This window comes from Neomonachus schauinslandi, chromosome 9 (genome assembly GCF_002201575.2).
Source record: "Neomonachus schauinslandi chromosome 9, ASM220157v2, whole genome shotgun sequence".
NCBI lineage: Eukaryota > Metazoa > Chordata > Mammalia > Carnivora > Phocidae > Neomonachus > Neomonachus schauinslandi.
Window position 1 is genome coordinate 115184842 of NC_058411.1, and position 13300 is coordinate 115198141.

At 39.5% G+C, this 13300-nt stretch overlaps 1 pseudogene; it reads right to left on the minus strand.

Annotated features, from left to right (window-relative positions):
* Positions 1 to 12040: 12040 nt before the first annotated feature.
* Positions 12041 to 13006, minus strand: LOC110572222 (annotated as a pseudogene).
* Between the last annotated feature and the right edge of the window lie 294 nt (positions 13007 to 13300).

Here is a 13300-nt window from a genome sequence, read left to right on the forward strand (position 1 = left end):
TAAATGGCAGCGGGAGGGTGCCTGGCCCTGGGGATCCTACACTGCCAGTGAGTGACAGCCTCGCGCGCTGCAGACGGGGCATAGACTTGCAGACCAGTAGCGGCAGGGAAAGGACTTTAGGGCAGCCCCCGGGGTGGAAACCCAGAGCGGCAGGGTTGCGCCTGCGAACTGCAGCCCCCTGGATGGAAACCCAGAGTGGTGGGGTCGTGCGCACGCGAACTCGGAACGGCTGGCAGTTTTAAAGGACAAAGGGCAGAGACGTGCCTGACCTGGAGGCAGAACTTGGAGTGCTGTGGAGGGGCGCACAACCCAGGACACTGCAGTTTATAGCAGCACGGACAGAAACAGAGACAGTGTGGCCTGGAGAGCTCACTGAAGAACAGACTGCAATCTCTCTGCTCTGAGGCAGAGGGTTGGAAACAGTCTCTTCTGCTCTGACTCATGGAAGAGACGCAGAAAGCCGCCAGGGAAAGGTGCCAGAGAACAAATCCCCAAAAACTGATTCCCACTGAGCACATCCCTGCCACAGAGGCGCAGGGCAACTCTGCCCAAACAGGGTTGCCTGAGTAACAGCATGGCAGGCCCCTCCCCCAGAAGACAGGCTGGGAAAACAAGAGGCCAGCAACCCTTAGGTCCCAAGAAAACAGGTGCATCTTGCTTGGGGTCTGGACAAGAATTTGGACTCTATACATTCCCTCAAACACCCATCAACAGAATGACTAGGAGGAGGAACCCCAAAATAGAAAAGACTCAGAGATTATGACTTATGCTGCAGATTTACAAATGGATGCAGATATAACCAAGATGTCGGAGATGGAATTCAGGCTAGCAATTGTGAAGACAATGGCTAGAATGGAGAAATCAATTAATGGCAACATAGAGTCTCTAAGGCAGAAATAAAAGGTGAATTGGCAGAACTTAAAAATACTATCAATGAGATCCAATCCAATCTAGATAATCTAACAGCTAGGGTAACTGAAACAGAGGAGAGAATAAGCGACCTGGAAGACAATTTAATAGATAAAAAGGGAAAAGAGGAGGCCAGGGAAAAACAACTCAGAATCCATGAAAATAGAATCAGAGAAATAAGTGACACCATGAAGCGTTCCAATGTCAGAATTATTGGAATCCTGGAGGGAGTGGAGGGAGAGAGGACTAGAAGATGTATTTGAGCAAATTGTAGCTGAGAACTTCCCTAATCTGGGGAATGAAACAAACATTCGCATCCTAGAGGTAGAGAGGACCCCTCCCAAGATCAAGGAAAACAGGCCAACACCCTGGCATGTAATACTAAAACTTGCAAATCTTAGAACCAAGGAAACCATCTTAAGGGCAGTTGGAAGAAATTCCTTACGTACAGAGGGAGGAACATCAGAATAAGGTCAGACCTAGCCACAGAGACCTGGCAAGCCAAAAAGGGCTGGCAAGACATATTCAGGGTACTAAAGCCAAGAATACTTTATCCAGCAAGGCTTTCATTTAGAATGGATGGAGCGATTCAGAGCTTCCACGACTGGCAGAAGCTGAAAGAATATGTGACCACTAAGCCGGCCCTGCAAGAAATATTAAGGGGCATTCTATAAAAGGAGAAAGACCCCAAGGGTGATTTACAACAGAAGTTTACAGGGACAATCTATAAAAACAACGTCTTCACAGGCAACATGATGACAATTAATTCATATCTTTCAATAATCACTCTCAACGTGAATGGCCTAAATACTCCCATAAAACGGCACAGGGTTGCAGATTGGATAAAAAGAAGGGACCCATCCATACGCTGTCTACAAGAGACTCATTTTTAACCTAAAGATACATCCAGACTGAAAGTGAAGGGATGGAGATCCATGTTCCATGCCAGTGGACCTCAAAAGAAAGCTAGGGTAGCAATTCTTATATCAGACAAATTAGATTTTAAACTAAAGTCTGTAATAAGAGACACAGAAGGACACTATATCATTCTTAAAGGGTCTATCCAACAAGAAAATCTAACAATTGTAAATATCTATGCCCCCAACATGGGAGCAGCCATCTATATAAGGCAACTATTAACCAAAATAAAGAGTCATATTGATAACAATTCGTTAATTGTAGGAGACCTCAATACTCCACTCTCAGCAATGGACAGATCATCTAAGCAGAAAATCAACAAGGAAACAAGAGCTTTGAATGATACATTGGCCCAGATGGACCCCATAGATATTTACAGAACATTCCACCCTAAAACAACAGAATACTCATTCTTCTTGAGCACACATGGAACTTTCTCCAGAATAGACCACATACTGGGTCACAAATCAGGTCTCAACCGATACCAAAAGATTGAGATTATTCCCTGCATATTCTCAGACCACAATACTCTAAAACTGGAACTCAATCACAAGAAAAAACTTTGGCAGAAATTCAAACACTTGGAAGCTAAAGACCACCCTGCTCAAAAATGTTTGGGTCAACCAGGAAATCAAAGAAGAACTTAAACAAGTCATGGAAATCAATGAGAATGAAAACACAACGGTCCAAAACCTATGGGATACTGCAAAGGCGGTCCTAAGGGGGAAATACATAGCCATCCAAGCCTGCCTCAAAAAAATAGAAAAATCCCGAATTCACCAACTAACTCTACACCTTAAGGAACTAGAGAAAAAGCAACAAACAACACCTAAGCCATGCATTAGAAGAGGAATAATTAAGATTAGAGCAGAAATCAATGAATTAGAAACCAGAAACACAGTAGATCAGATCAATGAAACTAGAAGTTGGTTCTTTGAAAGAATTAATAAGATTGATAAACCACTGGCCAGACTTATCAAAAAGAAAAGAGAAAGGTCCCAAATTAATAAAATTATGAATGAAAGGGGAGAGATCACAACTAACACCAAGGAAATAGAAACAATTATTAGAAATTATTATCAACAACTATATGTCAATAAACTGAACATCTGGATGAAATGGAGGCCTTCCTGGAAACCTATAAGCTGCCAAGACTGAAACAGGAAGAAATTGACAACCTGAATAGGCCAATAACCAATAACGAGATTGAAGCAATGATCAAAAACCTCCCAAAAAACAAAGAGTCCAGGGCCTGATGGATTCCCTGGGGAATTCTACCAAACATTCAAAGAAGAAAGAATACCTATTCTACTGAAGCTGTTTCAAAAAATAGAAACAGAAGGAAAACTTCCAAACTCATTTGATGAGGCCAGCATTACCTTAATCCCCAAACCAGGCAAAGACCCCATCAAAAAGGAGAATTTCAGACCAATATCACTGATGAATATGGATTGCAAAATCCTCAACAAAATCCTAGCTAATGGGATCCAAAATACATTAAAAGGATCATCCACCAGAACCAAGTGGGATTTGGCCCCGGGACGCAAGGGTGGTTCAACATTCTCAAATCAATCAGTGTGATAGAACACATTAATAAGAGGAGAGACAAGAACCATATGGTCCTCTCAATTGATGCAGAAAAAGCATTTGACAAAATACAGCATCCTTTCCTGATTAAAACTCTCCAGAGTATAGGGATAGAGGGAACATTCCTCAAGTTCATAAAATCCATCTACAAAAAACCAACAGTGAATATCATCCTCAATGGGGAAAAGCTTAGAGCCTTTCCCTTAAGATCAGAAACACGTCAAGGGTGTCCACTATCACCACTGTTGTTCAACATAGTACTAGAAGTCCTAGCAACAGCAATCAGACAACAAAAAGAAATAAAAGGTATTCAAATTGGCAAAGAAGTAGTCAAACTCTCGCTTTTTGTAGATGACATGATACTTTATGTGGAAAACCCAAAAGACTCCACCCCCAAATCACTAGAACTCATACAGCAATTCAGTGATGTGGTAGGATACAAAATCAATGCACAGAAATCAGTTGCTTTCTTATACACTAACAACGCAACTGTAGAAAGAGAAATTAGAGAAACGATTCCATTCACAATAGCACCAAAAACCATAAGATACCTCAGAATAAACCTAACCAAAGAGGTAAAGGATCTATACTCTAGGAACTACAAAACACTCATGAAAGAAATTGAAGAAGACACAAAAAGATGGAAAAATATTCCATGCTCATGGATCGGAAGAATAAACATTGTTAAAATGTCTATGGTACCCAGAGCAATCTATACCTTCAATGCCATCCCGATCAAAATTCCAATGACATTTTTCCCTCAAAGTGCTGGAACAAACAATCCTAAAATTTGTATGGAATCAGAAAAGACCCCGAATCACCAAGGAAATGTTGAAAAAGAAAAACAAAGCTGGGGGCATCACGTTGCCCGATTTCAAGCTATATTACAAAGCTGTGATCACCAAGACAGCATGGTACTGCACAAAAACAGACATATAGACCAATGGAACAGAATAGAGAACCCAGATATGGACCCTCAACTCTATGGTCAAATAATCTTTGACAAAGCAGGAAAAAACATGCAATGGAAAAAAGACAGTCTCTTCAATAAATTGTGCTGGGAAAATTGGAGAGAACATAGGCATTAACCTCTGTGAAATCGCCCACAGCAACTTCTTTCAAGATACATCTCCAAAAGCTAGTGAAACAAAAGCAAAAATGAACTTTTGGGACGTCATCAAGATAAAAAGCTTCTGCATAGCAAAGGAAACAGTCAACAAAACAAAGAAGCAACCCACAGAATGAGAGAAGATATTTGCAAATGACACTACAGATAAAGGGCTGGTATCCAAAATCTGTAAAGAACTTCTCACACTCAACACACAAAAAACAAATAATCAAGTCAAAATTGGGCAGAAGAGATGAAAAGACACTTCTCTGAAGAAGACATACAAATGGCTAACAGACACATGAAAAAATGTTCATCATCATTAGCCATCAGGGAAATCAAAACCACACTTGAGATAGCACCTTACACCAGTTAGAATGGCAAAAATGGACAGGGAAAGAAACAACAAATGTTGGAGATGTTGTGGAGAAAGGGGAACCCTCTTACACTGTTGGTGGGAATGCAAGTTGGGACAGCCACTTTGGAAAACAGTGTGGAGGTTCTTCAAAAATTTAAAAATAGAGCTACCCTATGACCCAGCAATTGCACTACTGGGTATTTACCCCAAAGACACAGACGTAGTGAAAAGAAGAGCCATATGCACCCCAATGTTCATAGCGGCAATGTCCGCAATAGCCAAACTCTGGAAAGAGCTGAGATGCTCTTCAACAGATGAATGGATAAAGAAGATGTGGTCCATATATACAATGGAATTTTACTCAGCCATCAGAAAAGATGAATACCCAACTTTTACATCCACATGGATGGGACTGGAGGAGATTATGCTAAGTGAAATAAGTCAAGCAGAGAAAGTCAATTACCATATGGTTTCACTTATTTGTGGAACATAAGGAATAACATGGAGAACATTAGGAGAAGGAAGGGAAAAATGGGGGAGGGGAATTGGAGGGAGAGATGAACCATGAGAGACTATGGACCTGAGAAACAAACAGGGTTTTAGAGGGGAGGGGGGAAGGGGAATTGGTTAGCCCGGTGATGGGTATTAAGGAGGGCACGTACTGCATGGAGCACTGGGTGTTATACGAAAACAATGGATCATGGATCACTACATCAAAAACTAATGTGTATTGTATGGTGACTAACATAACCTAATAAAATAAAAAAAAATACATTTAAAAAAAAAATTATGATCAGCCTTCATCCACATAGTATGTGTCAGAATTTCATTTCTTTTTAAGACCGAATATTATTTGATGGTATGTATATACCACATTTTGTTTATCCATTCATCTGTCAATGCATAGTTGGGTTATTTCCACCTTTTTACCATAGTGAATAAAGCTAATACAAACATGGTTGTACAAATATCCCTTTGAGACCCTGTTTTCAATTGATTTGCATATATACCCAGAAGTGAAATTGCTAGATCATATGGTGATTCTATGGTTCATTTTTTGAGGAGCCAGCATACTGTTTTTATAGCATCTGCACCATTTTACATTCCCACCTGTGATGCACAAGGATTCAAATTTTTCCACATCCCAACAACAGTGGTTACTTTCTGTTTTGTTTTTTTTTTTTTCCCCCTGGGGGGAGGGAGGGTTGTTATTTTGTTCCTAGCAGACATCCTAATGGGGTGGAGGTATAATTTCATTGTTGTTTTGATTTGCATTTCCCTAATGATTAGTGATGTTGAGCATCTTTTCCTGTGCTTATTAGGTATTTGCATATTTTCTTTGGAGAATATTTATTCAAGTCCTTTGCCCATTCTTCAATTCAGCTTGTTTTTAGTTTTTTTTATTTAAATTCATTTAATTTAATTAACGTACACTGTATTATTAGTTTCAGAGGTATAATTTAGTGATTCATCAGGTGCATATAACACCCAGTGCTCATTACTTCAAGTGCCCACCTTAATGCCCATCACCCAGTTACTCCATCCCCACACCCATCTCCCCTCCAGCAACCCTCAGTATGTTCCCTATAGTTAAGAGTCTATTATGGATTGTTACCCTCTCTGTTTCATCTTATTTTATTTTTCCTTCCCTTTCCCTGTGTTTATCTATTTTGTTTCCTACATTCCACATATGATCACTGAAAAAGAAAGAATAGGAGGTAGTACTCTCTGCCAGGGATTTAATCAAATGGATATAAGTAAGATGTCTGAACTGGAATTTAAAACAATGATTATAAAGATACTAACTGGGCTTGAAAAAAACATAGAAGACACTAGAGAATCCCTTACTATAGAAAGAAAAGAAGTAAAATCTAATCAGGCTGAAATTAAAACTGATATTACTGAGATACAGTAGAGAGAGTCAGTGATATAGAAGATAAAATGATGGAAAATAAAAAACTGAAAAGAAGAGAGAAAAACAACTACTGGATCACAAAGGGAGACTTCAAGAAATCAGTGATTCCATAAAGCAAAATAATATCCAGATAATAGGAGTCCCAGAAAATGAAGAGAGATGGGGGCAGAAGGTTTATTTGAAGAAATTATAGATGAGAACTTCCCTAATCTGGGGAAGGAAACAAGCGTTCAAATCCAGGAAGCACAGAGAACACCCACCCCTCAAAATCAATAAAAATAGGTCAACCCCTCGACATATAATAGTGAAGCTTGCAAGTTTCAGAGATAAAGAGAAAATCCTGAAGGAAGCTGGGGTCAAGAGGTCCTTAACCTACAAGGATAGACACATAGGGCTGGTGGCAGACCTGTCCACAGAGACCTGGCAGGCCAGAAAGGACTGGAATGATATATTCAGTGTGCTAAATGAGAAAAATATGCTGCCAAGAATACTTTACCCAGCAAGGCTACCTTTCAGAATAGAAGCAGAGAGAAAGTGTTTCCAGGAGAAACAAAAACCAAAGGAATTTGTGAACACTAAACCAGCCCTGCAAGAAATAGTAAAGGGAGTCCTTTGAGTGAAGAGAGAGCCCAAAAGAAACATAGACCAGAAAGGAACAGAGACAATCTACAGGAACAGTGACTTTACAGGAAATACAACAGCCCTAAATTCATATCTTTCAATAATTACTCTGAATATAAATGGGCTAAATGCTCCGATCAAAAGGTAAAGGTATCAGAATGGATTTTTAAAAAGGCCCATAAATATGCTGTCTAGAAGAGACTTATTTTAGACCCAAAGACACCTCCAGATTGAAAGAGAGGGGGTGGAGAACTATTTATCATGCTAATGGACATCAAAAGAAGCTGGAATAGCAATCCTTATCTCCTATAAATTAGATTTTAAACCAAAGACTGTAATAAGAGATGAAGAAGGTCACTATATCATAATAAAGGGGTCTATCCAACAAGAAGATCTAACAATTGTCAATATTTATGTTCCTAAATTGGGAGCAGCCAATTATATAAACCATAACCAAATTAAAGAAACACATTGATAATAATACAATCATAGGGAAATTTAACAGCTCACTCACAGCAATGGACAGATCATCTAAGCAGAAGATCAACAAGGAAAGAAGGGCTTTGAATAACACAATGGACCAGATGGAGGTAACGGTCATATTTAGAGCATTTCATCCTAAAGCAACAGAATACACATTCTTCTCAAGTGCACATGGAATATCCTCCAGAATAGATAACATATTGGGCCACAAATCAGGTCTTCGCCAGTACCAAAAGATTGCAATTATTCCATGCATATTTAAACTACAACACTTTAGAACTTGAACTCAATTACAAGAGAAAATTTGTAAGGAACACAAATACATGGAGGTTAAAGAGCATCCTACTAAGGAATGAATGGGTCAACCAGGAAATTAAAGAAGAATTTAAAAAATAAATGAAAATGAAAACATGACAGTTCAGAACATTTGGGGTGCAGCAATGGTGGTCCATAAGAGGGAAGTACATAACAATATAGGCCTTTCCCAAAAAACAAGAAATATCTCAAATACACAGTCTAACCTTACATCTAAAGGAGGTGGAAAAAGAATAACAAATAAAGCCAAAATCCAGCAGGAGAAGGGAAATAATAAAGATTAGACCAGAAACCAATGACATGGAAATAAAAACAACAACAACAACAATGGAACAGATCACTGAAAGTAGGAGATCGTTCTTTGAAAGAATTAATGAGACTGATAAACCCCTAGCCAGACTTATCAAAAAGAAAAGAGAAAGTACCCAAATCAATAAAATCATGAATGAAAAACGAGAGATCAGAGCCAAAACCAAAGAAACACAAACAATTATAAGAGAATACTATGAGCAATTATATTGGCAACAAATTAGGTAATCTGGAAGAAATGGATGCATTCCTAGAAACATATAAATTACCAAAACTGACACAGGAAGAAATAGAAAACCTGAACAGACCCATGATAAGCAAAGAAATTGAATAAGTACTCAAAAATCTCCCAACAAACAAGAATCCAGGGACAGATGGCTTCCCAGCAGAATTATAATGAACATTTAAAGAAGAATTAATACCTATTCTTGTGAAACTCTTTCAAAAAATAGAAATGGAAGGAAAACTTCCAAACTCATTCTATGAAGCCAGCATTACCTTGATCCCCAAACCAAAGAGCCTCACCAAAAACGAGAATTATAAACCAAATCTCTGATGAAGATGGATACAAAAATTCTCACCAAGATACTAGCTAATAACATCCAACAGTACATTAAAAAGATTATTCTCCACGACCAAGTGGGATTTATTCCTATGCTGCAAGGGAGGTTCAACATTCACAAATCAATGTGATACACCACATTAATAAAAGAAAGGACAAGAAACATGCAGAAAAAACATTTGACAAAATACAGCATCTGTTATTAATAAAAACCCTCTGTTGTGTAGGGGTAGAAGGAACATACCTCAATACCATAAAAGCCATATAAAAAAATCCACAGTGAATATCATCCTCAAGGGGGAAAAACTGAGAGCTTTTCCCCTAAGGTCAGGAACACGACAGGTATGTCTACTCTCACCACTGGTGTTCAACATAGTACTGGAAGTCCTAGCCTCAGCAATCAGACAACAAAAAGAAACAAAAGGCATCCAATCAGCAAAGAAGTCAGACTTTCACTCTTTGCAGATGACATGATACTCTATGTAGAAAACCCAGAAGGCTCCACCCCAAAATTGCTAGAACCAATACAGGAATTCAGCAAAGTGGCAGGATATAAAATCAACACACAGAAGTCTGTTGCATTTCTATACATCAACAATGAAGCATCAGAAAGAGAAATCAAGGAATCGATCCCATTTGAAATTACACCAAAAACAATATCTAGGAATAAACCTAACTAAAGAGGTAAAGGATCCATACTCTAAAAACTATAGAACACTTATGAAAGAAATGGAGGAATACACAAATAAATGGTAAAAAAAAATTCCATGATCATGGATTGGAAGAACAAACATTGTTAAAATGTCTATACTACCCAAAGCAATCTATACATTTAATGCAATCCCTATCAAAATACCACCAGCATTTTTCACAGAGCTGGAACAAACAATCCTAAAATTTGTATGGAACCAGAAAAGACTCCAAATAGCCAAAGGAATGTTGAAAAAGAAAACCAAAGCTGGAGGCATCAAAATTCTGGACTTCAAGCTGTATTACAAAGCTGTAGTCATCAAGACTGTCTAATACTGGCATAAAAACTGACACATAGATCAATGGAACAGAATAGAGAACCCAGAAATCGAAGCTCAACTATATGGTCAACTAATCTTTGACAAAGCAAGAAAGAATATCCAATGGAAAAAAAAAGAGTTTCTTAAACAAATGGTGTTGGGAAAATTGGACAGCCACAGGCAGAAAAATGAAACTGGACCACTTTCTTATACCACACACAAAAATAGACTCAAAAGATGAAAAACCTAAATGTGAGACAGGAATCCATCAAAATTCTTGAGGAGAACACAGGCAGTAACCTCTCTGACCTTGGCTACAGTAACTTCTTTCTAGACATATCTCCAAAGGCAGGAGAAACAAAAGCAAAAATGAATGGGACTTCATCAAAATAAAAAGCTTTTGCACAGCAAAGGAAACAGCCAACAAAACTAAAAGGCAACCTATGGAATGTGAGAATATATTTGCAAATGTCTTGTCGGAAAAAGGGCTAGTATCCAAAATATATAAAGAACTTATCAACCTCAACAAAAACAAAAAAACAAAAAAATCCAGTCAAGAAATGGGCAGAAGATATGAAAACACATTTCTCCAAAGAAGACATACAAATGGCTAACAGACACATGAAGAATGTTCAACATCACTCAGCATCAGGGAAATACAAATCAAAATCACAATGAGATACCACCTCACACCAGTCAGAATGGCTAAAATCAAAAACTCAGGAAAGAACAGACATTGGCGAGAATGTGGAGAAAGGGGAATCCCCTTATACTGTTGGTGGGATGAAACTGGTGCAGCCACTCTGGAAAACAGTATGGAGGTTCCTCATAACATTAAAAATTGAGCTACCCTATGACCCAGCAATTGCACTACTAGGTATTTATCCAAAGGGTACAAATATAGTGATTCAAAGGGGCACATGCACCCCAATGTTTACAGCCGCAATGTCCACAATAGCCAAAATATGGAAAGAGCCCAGATGTCCATTGACAGATGACTAGATGTGGTATATATATAAACTGAATATTACTTAGCCATCAAAAGAATGAAATCTTGCCAGTTGAAATAATGTGGATGGAACTAGAGCGTATTATGCTAAGTGAAATACATCAGTCAGAGAAAGACTGATATCAGATGATTTCACTCATATGTGGAATTTAAGAAACAAAACAGATGAACATAGGGGAAGGGAAGGAAAAGTAAAATAAGATAAAAACAGAGAAGGAGGCAAATCATAGGAGACTCTTGTTTAAGAGGACAAACTGGGTTGCTGGAAGGGAGGTGGGTGGGGGAATGGGTAAATGGGTGCTGGGTTTTAAGGAGGGCATATTTTGGGGTGAGCACTGGGTGTTATATGTGGGTGATGGATCGCTAGATTCTACTCCTGAAATGGGAACTGCATCTTATAAGTTTTGGTATGATGTGTTTTCATTTTCATTTGTTTCAAGATATTTTCTAATTTCTCTTTTTTAAGAAGATCCATTTATTTATTTTAGAGAGAGAGAGAGTACGAGTGGGAGGGACAGAGGGAAAGGGAGAGAGAATCTCAAACAGACTGATTTCATGACCTGAGCTGAAACCAAGAGTTGGATGCCCAACCAACTGTACCACCCAAGTGCCCCTCTAATTTCTCTTCTGATTTCTTCTTTAACTCATTGGTATTTGAGTGTATTTTTTATTTTCATATATTTGTGGATTTTTCCATTTTCTTTCTGCTATTTTTTTTCAGGGGGAGGGCTCGGTACAGTATACTTTATATTGATGGTACATGACAAGGTAGGGTTCCCCAAACCCCTCCCCTTCTTCAAGGGGTCTGAGATGGAAACTGTGTAGGGCTCGGGAGATTCTCAATGTGTTGGGGGATGAGTTTGGGCCAGGACTCCCAGCAGCTGAGGGTCTCTCTCTTCCTCTTGCTCTCGGTAGGGCAGGTGGTCCAGGGGGCTCTTACTCCTTAGAGGCCATGTGGACCATAAGGCCTACCACCCATTTGCTGTAGCCAAATTCATTGTCATACCAGGAAATGAGCTTGACACAGTGGTCACTGAGAGCAATGCCAGCCCAGGCATTGAAAGTGTTGAAGTCGCAGGAGACACCCTGGTCTTCAGCGTAGCCCAGGATGCCCTTGATGCTTGCTTCACCACCTTCTTGATGTCATATTTGACAGCTTTTTCCAGGTAGCAGGTCAGATCCATTACTGACATATTGGGAGTGGGGACACAGAAGGCCATGCCATTAAGCTTCCCATTCAGTTCAGGAATGACCTTGCCTATAGCCTTGGCAGTGCCAGTAGAAGCAGGGATGATTTTCTGCACAGGCCCTCAGACATCATGCCACAGCTTCCCAGAGGGTCCATCCATGGTCTTCTGGGTGGTAGTGATGGCATGGACTGTGGTCATGAGTCCCTCCATGATACCAAAGTTGTCATGAATGACCTTGGCCAGAAGGGCCAAATAGTTGGTGGTGCAGGAGGCATTGTGGACAATCTTGAGGAAGTTGTCATACTTATGGTTCACACCCATCACAAACATGGGGACATCAGCAGAAGGGGCAGAGATGATGACCCTTTTGGCCCTACCCTTCAAGTGGGCCCCAGCCTTCTCCATGGTGATGAAGACCCCAGTGGACTCCACCACATAGTCAGCACCAGCATCACCCCATCTGACATTGGCAGGATCTCACTCCTGGAAGATGGAGATGGGCTTTCCTTGACAATAAGTTTCCTATTCTCAGTCTTGACCATGCTATTGAATTTGCAGTGGGTGGAGTCATACTGGAACATGAAGACCATGTAGTTGAGGTCAATGAAGGGATCATCAATGGTGACAATATATCCACTTTGCCAGACTTAAAAGCAGCCCTGGTGAACAGGTGTCCAATACGGCCAGATCAGTTTACTCCAACCTTCACCATAATGTGTCAGGGACATGGCTGGCACTGCATCAGAAGATGCCACTATGTGTTGAACAGGGAGGAGCAGAGAGCTCCTTCTGCTGTTGATTTCTAGTTTCATCATAATCAAAAAAGATGTTTTGTATGATTGCAATTTTTAAAAATTTCTGAAGACTTGTTTTGTAGCCTAACATATGGTCTATTCTGGAGAATGTTCCCTATGCACTTAAGAAAAATGTGTATTCTGCTCTTGTTGATTAGTGTTCTGTATATGTCTTTTAGGTTGGATTGATAAAAAAAAAACTTACTACAAAG